This window comes from Meleagris gallopavo, chromosome 1 (assembly GCF_000146605.3).
Source record: "Meleagris gallopavo isolate NT-WF06-2002-E0010 breed Aviagen turkey brand Nicholas breeding stock chromosome 1, Turkey_5.1, whole genome shotgun sequence".
In the NCBI taxonomy this organism is placed as follows: Eukaryota; Metazoa; Chordata; class Aves; order Galliformes; family Phasianidae; genus Meleagris; species Meleagris gallopavo.
The window spans coordinates 163,463,568-163,473,617 of NC_015011.2; positions in this window are offsets into that span (position 1 = coordinate 163,463,568).

Sequence of the window (10,050 nt, forward strand, 5' to 3'; positions counted from 1 at the left end):
AGCACTGAGTCCTTTTTTGAGTTACTTCATGTACTGCTAGCTCAGGGATTCTCTACTATTTTTGAAAGATGCTAGTTCTTTGTTTTATATAAGCTTTGTGTATTAGTTTAACAACCAGCCCTGAATATTTTACTGCTTTAGCGTCAAGTCACATTACCTCATTGCCGGTTTTACCAATCACTAAGGCATTTTAACTGCTTGAAAATTAACTTTTTTAAATGGAGTATCACACTAAAAGGTATGTTCCTGTTGATTGGAGTATGCTTTATTTCTTCTTGTATGTAATACCTCTTATAGTTCAGCATGGAACCACTGATGAGAGTTTGAAACCCATCAGCGTTACTTGTCACATCTTTCTGCAAGGTGAATTCTTAGATAACAAAAGAGAAAAGCAAGAAATGATGTCAAAACATACTTCAAACTGTGCTGATCAAGGAACCTATCCTACTTTTATGCTACTGCACCTATCCTGCGGGACAAAATACTGCATTGCCCTAACTGAGGGCATTGTTTCTGCAGCTATCACTCCCTGCCTGGTGTCCCCCAGTGACACAGTTGTCTCATTCAAACCTTCTGTAAGAAATGAGACAAACATGGACAATCTGCACATTAAATCTCATTCAGGAACACCCAGAGTACTTCCTTTTGAATTGGCAGGTATCTTTTCAGCAGCTACTGAGGATCGTCAAAGGAGAATCCTTGTGAGATGGCTTTTAGCAGCTCTCTATCAGCTTGGGATGCAGTACTTTTTTACTTTGTGAATAGGAAAAGGAGTTAATAGGATATAAATGATATTCACAGACATGAAGCTAAGGCAGTGTGGAAACCAGACAGATGCAGGATAAAACATGGGCACTTAGTATTCCCAGGAAAAAAGTTCAATTGCTTAGTTCACACATTTAGTAAACATGAGAGTAGATATGATTTTATATTAAATAATGTTTGATGACATCTGCAAAGATGCTGTTGCTAGTATACCTATAAATTGTAATAATTTAAGGACATAGTGGTACTAGATGTCCAGAGAAATGCAGCAAAAGATATTGGAGAATGCTGGAGTTTTCTGGGGGATAATCTGTGTTTGTGTTGCATGTGGCTGCAGGTCAAAGCATTCAACCACATGATAGTAATCTCTGGCTGTTGAAAGAAGAGGGGAGATCTGTCGAAGCAGGAAAATATTTCAGACCCAGATTCAGCTGCCCCACATCCCTAGTAAAATACGTGATTGAGCAGTGTTGCTGTAAAATTTGTGGTAAGGGACAGGAACCTTCACCTGCAACTTCTAATCTTCTGAAGCTGCTCATTTCTCTCCATCAGCTGCGAGGAGAGCCCAGGGTAATTAGGTGTTTAGTGTATGTATCTAAACAGGGACCTAGAGTAAGGTGGGAGGCATTTAAACTGAACATCAGAACAAAGAGTTTTGAAAATATACTAGAGATGCTCGCAGTGAAACACAGCCTGTATGAAAGTGATAGAAAAATCAACTATGGAGGAACCCCAAATCAGCCAGAATATACCAATAAAACGTTCCTGTAGAGAACAATCCTGTGCTGAGAGATCTTGTATAATCTGTAAAATTATTTCTATTATTAATAAATACAATAATCTTATTTGAGAAAGAACAATAATCTGTAATTAAAGGTGCTTGCCTGATACCAGGATTACAGGTGATTATCCAGTGCAGGAAATACTGTGGTTTTATTCTCCAGCATAGTGCTGAGAAATGAAATCACGTTCTTTATATATATATAAAAATATATGCATTTTATATACATAAAAAAGTGTTTTTAATGTTGCATAAATAATAAAGATACCTACTTTTTATTTCCTAACTACAATTTGGTGATGCTTTCAGCACCTGCTAATTGACGCTTCTGAATCCTTGTGCTGTCAGATGTCATAAACATCTTCTCTGAGTCAGGATCAGACTCTCCTGGACACCTGAGACCTCCTTCCTCTGTTTTTTGTCCTCATTCATGCTGAACTCACTACCATTCGCATAAACATGACCTCCCAAAGCAAACACTGGTAGGTAAATGAACACAGATTTGTGGGCTGTGCTCTGGCTTCAGTGGCATTGCCTGTTCTTCTCTACTATTCATCTGCTGTGTTTGAATATGGTGCTGCTTCGTGTTGATTTAAAAACTGTAGAAGACCAAATCTGAATTCTGCAAACTTCTTCATTGCTCAGCTTGTATCTACTATCATAACATACATTTTACCTGTCACTTACATTATTTGCTGTGTTCCCGAGCACGCTGAAATGCATTCATTGCTGTGCTGTTAGTTTCTTCTTTTTCTCATTTGTCTTCTATCCTACTTTTCACTTTTCTTTCTCTTTTACTCTTTCTCTTTTTTGATGCTTGGATTATTTTCTTTCTTTGTAAAACTTCCCCCGAGTTTAGATCAGCTGTATCTCAGGTACCCATAACTGCCACCACTTTCAGAGTGCTGCTTTCAGACTTCCAGTCAGACCAGCTTCTTCTCAGAGAGGGTCACAGAGAGGTTATGCTGCCTCTCTGCTTCTCAGCTAATCCTCTGAGGCCTAGAAACAGGTTTTTCGAGCAGAATAAATAACTCTGCTGAGCCATTACACTCATTACAAAGTGTTAAATAGCTGATTTCAGTGTTTTTGTAGACAATGATGAGTGAATACTGCATTTTGTTTCTTTTTTTAGCCTGCTTTCCTAAGAAAACAAAGCTTACACAACTGTTCTGCCTGGCTGTCCATCTGCTTGTCTGTCAGCTTCTCTTTAATAACTTTGAACCTGTTGGCTGATTTCAGCCTGGGATAGAGAGAGATCATAAAGGTATGCTCACCCTAAAGTTCATGCACTTTTACAGTTTGGCAGTGGACAAAGTCCTAACACCCTGCTTTTGTGGGGAACAGGCATCCCTGCGGTCTTTCTGGGCAGCAGCAGCCCACGGTCTCATAGTCGGTGCTGTTGGCTCTGGTCAGCCACCACACATCCCTTCAAGAGGGGAATTCTGCTGCAGAACAGAAAAACTCCAACAAACTGGGAAGGAAGGAGACCTACTCAGTATGGGGTACAAAGTTGTGTAGGCAGTTGAGCTTCGTTATTGCTGCTGTTTGTGAAATGTATGTATTTATGACAAAGAAAAAAAAGCTTGCTAAAAGGGTTTTTTTTTAATAGGAGTCTTTCTTTTCTTGGAAAGAGTGTGTGCGTGTAATAGACTCACGGTGTGTGTATGTATTCATTTTTCAGCTGAATGGCTCAGTCTGGGATCTGGGTCACTAGGTGCCTCTGAAATACAAACATGAGATGTTAATAATATTGCAGGAGGAATGTTAGACTCTGTCCTTTGGTATCCAAGAGAAGTTGCCTACTGCTTGCAATTTTCAGAGTCCTCCTGGGCATTCAAGTTTCCATCTCCTCTAACTCTTAATCTTCTGCTCAGCATTGAAACAATTTTCAGCTGTTTATTCTTGCAACAGGCTAGTATCCAGATATCCAGTGTCCAGATACTCAGTATTTGTCCTCTGTCTTCCTTTGTGCTGTGGAAGATGAGACTTTGCAGCTGCTGGTTAACAGATTTCATAGTCTAAGATTTTAACATCTTTGTGCTTTAGCTCTGGAGGTCATGGTCTGAATTCTCAGTCATGGCCACAAATAGCAAATACGATAAATCATCTGATTCACATGTTAAGCAATAAAGGTTCACATAATTGCAGTGTCTGAAACACCAGTCGTGGTAGCAACTAATACAAATGAACCGGGGAACAAAATATGAACAGCTAAATGTGGCTCATGCATCTGGCATCCAGGGCTGAGAGTTGCTATATTATATCTGAAGTGGGTTGCTAGTGGGAGTGAATTCTAAATAAGGTGCCATCAGCCAAACAAGTCATTCTGTCAGCAACAGCTTTAATGAGGCCTATTTCCTGGGGATTTGCACTTCATACTTGGGTTCTCCGTTGTCTAATATGGAACCAACCTTAAGCCAAGCTTTTGTTGTGGATGGGGCACACCTTACGTATTTCCTGGAGAGTTTCTCTGCCAGTAAACTAAGTTGAATAGTCCCAGAGAACCTTGCTGGCCACTGAAGTTCAGTCATCTGTGCTATTAAGATATCCAAATGATTCTTGGCACTGTTCTGGCCTCTGTTCATCAGCAATCAGTCCGTATTTGGGGACTTGTCTGGAGAGCAAGAGCTTTTATAAGTATCTGGCATGGGCTGTTCATTGCCAGCTGACTTTAGTGCCAGAGAATGGTCTTGGGAAAGTTTGAAGTAGGAATGTTAAGGTCAGGCTTAAGGTGTGCTGCCGTTTCTCATGGCACCTAGCCCCTTGAATTACATCAATTGAACTGAATCTTAAGCAGAAAGAAGGTCACTAAGAACTAACACATGCTTTTGAACATATACGCTGTTTATGTTATGTAGCAAACAATCCCTACTGTGGTATGGGATACTGTGGGTATGTGTATGTGTACGAGCTGCTACTTCTAAATCAGCTTGGGGGCCCTTAGAAGTGTAGTAATCTGAAGCCAAGCACCAAGAGTAGAAGACATTTGACTGTTGGGATAATTTCTTGTCTGGTACTCCTGTCCCAAGCTCAAGTGAATGCCTATGTTAGCATATGCAGAATGGCGAACACAGAGTTAGGGAAGAAATGTTGCAGTGTCTGAAAGAGCTGCACCAGGACAGTAGCAGAACCTCTGCACAGTCCAAAGCTCGCGCTGTTGCTGCTGTCCATTTCCAGCCTGAAGTACCCTCCTGCTTTTTGAAAAGAAAACCTTGCAAAGAAAAACCTTGTCCTGCTGCAACCTTGTGCAGCAAATCTTCCCAAGTCTGCAGGCAGCTGAAGCAAAGATTTCAAGCATCAGGAGAATAGTTTGTACTTTCTGTAGCATGAAAACATGAATCCTCAAAAGGAGGATTTAAAAGGTCAGCCATGTTAGGTGGTTCATATCTGGGCTCTTCAGAAGATACAGCTTATGCTCATGGTCTGAACCCAATTCTTACGCTTCCCTTGATACACCCTCCCTCCCTTTCATCTGCTTCCCCCAATGCCTGCTGGGGCTAGTTTCTTTATCATGCCCAAAGAGAAAGAAAGAACACATCAACCTTGTGATTTTTCAACTGCATTCCGAGTAATTTCCAAACAATCTGCTCTTGAAAAGGAAAGATGCCTCATGAATTTCCATGACCAGTCATGAAAATCCAGATTGCTTACAACTGCAATGGTGATTCTATTTATTTGTTTGGGTTTGGTTTTTTTTTGTTTGTTTGTTTGTTTTTAAGAAACCTCTGTCAGGAAACAACATCAGATCAAAGTGAAAGCATTAAATATAGGATGGTGCAGCCAGCAAGGGTACAAGACATTATGGACTGCCGAGATTAAAGACAAATTTTCCATTGCAAGGACAGGGTAAAATCAAGGCCTTGAAACTACAGAAAAACCTAAACATCATAGTAGTCCAACTGCTAGAAATATCTCATTGACTGAATGTTAATGCATCTGTGGGATTTTCAGGAGTGATCTTTGAGGGCAGCAGAAAATGGAATGAAGTTTAATCTGGAAGGATGCAAGAAAATTATGTCTTTCTCTGTTAGAATCAAAGCCAAGGAGAATTTGGACACATTCCATTACTTAGAACTGACTCAGCCTCTTTTTTGAATTTAGTGTAGTGTCAATTGCAGAGATGCCAACAATGCTAACCATCAGAATGCTGGGAGGAAAAAGCACAGGTGCTCTCCTGCTCCAGCTATTTATAGGGAAGGCTTGCAATCATGTGTGATACAAATGCCCTGGTTGAGATTTTACATTCCAGAGCCCCAAACCCATCTCTTCAGCTAAAAAACACAGCTTAACAATTAAAATAGTCTATGAGTTGCAGCTGTTTAACAGAGTTGGAAAAAAAAATAGGTAAGGTATTAAATTTAGATGCAGGAGAATGGGAAAGCAGAAGTAAATTTAGGAGTCTTTGTAGAAAGTATGCAAGTTTGTGAGAAAAATATTAAGGCACTGGAGAATTTGCACAGTATGTTGGGGTATTTTATCAGAAGCTTTCCATCCACTCTTTAATGCATTTAGGATGCAGAAAATGCTTCTAAATACAGACTGGAATTTGGCTCAGCGCATCTTTCACTAAACATCTTAGAACTTTTCTTGTTGTTTGAGGACATTTCAGGTAGACCAAGTAGATTAGTTTTTATAGAGTAGTTGGTGTTACTGTTGGCTTTTGAAATTTCTCATAATTTGTTAGATCTTCGGGCAAAAGTTTGTAATGAATGCAAGAAACATCTGGGATTAAATCAGAAGCATTTGCAATCTACTGGAAAAATAATTTAGACCTTTGCATAATTATATGAACGTGTTGCTTCTCTCTTCAACACGACTGCTATTGCCTCAGTTGCCATAATTGTTATTACAGTGTATTTTTAACTGCTTCTTTAAGTAAGACAAAGCAGATTGCAAAGTAAGCAAGAAATAAAATGTTTCCAGTTTCTTACCTCTTTCAGGACTCTTCTAGGAGTTTTGCTAAAATCGATGTGCAACACTTTGACCTACTTTGGCAAAGATCATAGAGTCTTAGAGGACTTAAAGTCTGTTCTGTTGATATTTCTTTGGATATTTTTTGAGCCAGTAACTTGTTAGAAAGCCACATGATCAGTTGTTGAATTCCTGATGGACAAAAAAAAAGTGTGTATTTAGCAAAAAAAAAAAAACCCAAACTCTCAGGCTCCATTCTTGCTGTGTGAGGGCTTTTGTTTGTTCAGATGCACCAGACCCTGCACAGACTACCTGCTCACTTGGGTAGTCTACAGTTAGTAGAAAAGACAGCAAAACCAAAAAGTGTAGGCAGCAACTCCCAGGATATCCACAGTTCTGTGGGAACACTTGGCATCTTAGAGCCTCTGCCTCCGCTCATCTGAACAAGTCACATCCCAGCAGTATTATGTCCTCCCTTGTGCAAAAGCCTATCATTCAGACAGACACTTGAATAGCTTCATAGAGCTATTAAGGTGAGCTATGGCAATATTCAAGTTTTGGTGGCAACATACTACAGACTGCATTCAGTCCTGTGCCTCCTGCTTCTGGTGTGCCCAATAAATAGGATTGTTGGGAAATGATGAAAATCAGCTTCTCACTGTTGATTTTCTGTAGAGCACAAGTGTCCCTGCCAGTGGGGTGCCCAACACCACTGCCCTAGCACTGGCTATAAATAAAGTGCTGTTACCATTTTACTCCCTTTGTTCAGCAATACAGTAGAAAGTGAAAGCCTCGCATCTAGTATATTACTTTTTTAACCTACTTTCCATAGGTCTTGAAATTTGGATAGTTGTCTTCTGTAAATGCATATTTTTTCCATTTTTTTCCTCCTATTTCTGAGCCATATGCGATTTCCACAATTTTTGTCAAAAACATAGAGATCCCAATCGTATTGGGTTTGTACAAGCTTAGTATAAACAAAGGAAAAGGGTTACAGTGCAACATTTTGTTCTGATACGGCGTGAGGATGGAGATGAGTTGAAGACGGAGAGAAAAGGCAAGGATATTGCATGAAAACCCTATAGTTAAAGCTCTCCGGAGTTTCACAGCTGGAAGACACACAACTGCAGGGGACCAGGCTTTACTAGCCCTGCTGCAGACTGCAGCCCTGCACAGCAGCAGCTGCAGAAGGTGACTGTACAGCCATTGCTGACACAATAGCACATGTTACGATGGCTTTGTAATACTGACGTAAGGTGGGTGGGAAGGTGACAAGCCGAGCTCCACACCTACCATAACATCATACACAGTGTCTATGGAAAGCCAGCACTAGTCTCCTACAAATCCAAGAGGCTTTCAAAACATTGTGTGTAATTCTTTCTGTGATAAGCAGAGTGTACATTGCTGTGACGCTATCAGAAATCCTCTGGGCAAGTCATGTCATCAGTGAAGGGCAATCTAGGGTGAGTTTAACTTCTGGATCAGGAACATTAGCCTTGCACTAACATCCTCCATCCAGAACACTACTAAAACATGCCTTATTCTCACAAAAACAACATAGGTTTCCTTCAGTTGCTTAATAGAAGAAAGGAACCTGTGTACTCTGAGATTGTGAAACCCTGACACAGTCAGGTTTAATGGCAATCTTGGAATATTGGAGTGCCGAAAAAAAGCACCTCCAAAAACGACTTCTCACTGCTTTGGGCTTATTCTCCAGTGCTCAGTGATGCTTCAGAGGAGGTTTAAGTGATGGCATGGGCAGAGGTGGCTATCAAACATCCTTTAACTTTCAGTGTGCTTTTTTGTTTTTTGTTTGCTTGTTTTGATTTTATGCATTGCTTCCATGGCAGTGTTTTCAATCCATGAGTTCAAACCTCTGCTTTGCTGTAATGAAACTAGCTGCTTTCGTTTGGCAAGTGTCCACAGTGTCCAGAATGGATTCGAGTGATTCTGACAGAGTGTGACACACGTTGTTTTCTCTGGTGGAACCAAGCCAAACAAAGAGGCATTCGCAGACCGATGCTGTGGGTACCTCCAGCCATCGAGTAGTTTGGCAATCCCAAGAGCCTGAGCACATCTCTTCTTGGAAAGGTCAATTTAAGTGCCAGAGTCTTTTGCCTGGCTGATGTAGTGTGTTTCCAATGAGGGCCAAGCAGTAAAATGGCATCCCGCAGCTCTGAGAAATAAATTTTGTCACACTGTATGTGCAGCGTGATTATGATGAGTTGCTTGAAATATACAGACCAAGAAATACATGATTCTGAAAAAAAATATTAATATTCGTTTCTTGGAAGTGCTGAAACAGCACAAGATAAACTTCTCAAATGAAAGCCTAGCTCCACTGAAATCAGCAGGAGTTTTGTTTGTGTCTTCAAATAAAATGATGATTCCGCCATAAACTGGGTTATAGCTTTCACTAGGTAGGGACTGCAAAATGAAGCCATTTCCCTGTACACTAGATAGATATTTGCCAACTGCATTTGGGTTGGGATTAGAAAAGAATAAAATTTGCTCTGTTCTTTCCTTTCAGTCTTTTAATTAATTTGTGCTTAGCTACCCTGCCTTCTTTTGCTGCAAAGAGCAGACATTAAATCAGGATTGTATGTGTTGACAGTCCCGGCTTGAGCCTTCTTGCGGGTTGGCTGAGATTTAACAATACATTTCTTCCCATGGTATTTTCTGTCACATATTTTTTAAACAAGTGCTATTCTGTCAGCTCTAGAGGGCATGAAGAAAAGATGTACTATAAAGCAGCAAACAAAAGGCAATTTCAGGTTTAGCATTTGCAAGATTGTATTGGCAACTCTCCTTCTCTATAATCTCTTTATGAAATGGATAGTTTGTTTACTGTGCTATTCAGTGAAATAAAGGAAATTAAGGAATACTTCATCAAGATGAATGACTCAACTTACCTTTGACCACAGAAGAGCAAGCTCTACTGACATTTTATGGAGTCACTGCCAACAGAGTTGGACTTTGGCTATGACCTAGCGGAAATGGGCACCTGAAAACGAGCCCAATTGGGCACCTACTCTGCAGCACGCTAGCTGGGAAGCCTCCAGCACCAGCTGGAAGTGCGTTGAGCTGCATGGTGTGTCACAGGGCAAATATTTGAATGGTACCATCACTGTGGTGCTTCACAGTTAGAAGTAACCTGATACAGTAGCCTATTTTTCCACCAGAAGAATAGCCTTGTAGTGCAGTTGCTATTGGCTCCATTGCTCTGAGCTTGTTCCCTTTGAAATCAAAGATGAAATTTGTACTGCCTTGAACAGGAGCAGCATGGGGCCAGGCTAAAGCACCACACATTGCTTTGAAAATTAAGGAAGCGTTAAGGACAGAATAATAACTGTCATTAAGTATGACAAAAATCAGCGCAATTTGCACTGTCCAGCTATTCAGCTTGTTGTACATACAGATTATCAGAATCTGGTTATCACATTTAGTAATCCCAGCCTGGCACCGACTGAAAAAGTGCTTTACAAAACATACACCCCAGGGCAGGAGACTCCATAAAGTCAATGTTTTTATTGCTTTCCTTATTGATATAACAACCCTCTTGTCATGAAGCTTTTCTCTTCTTTATTCTTTTT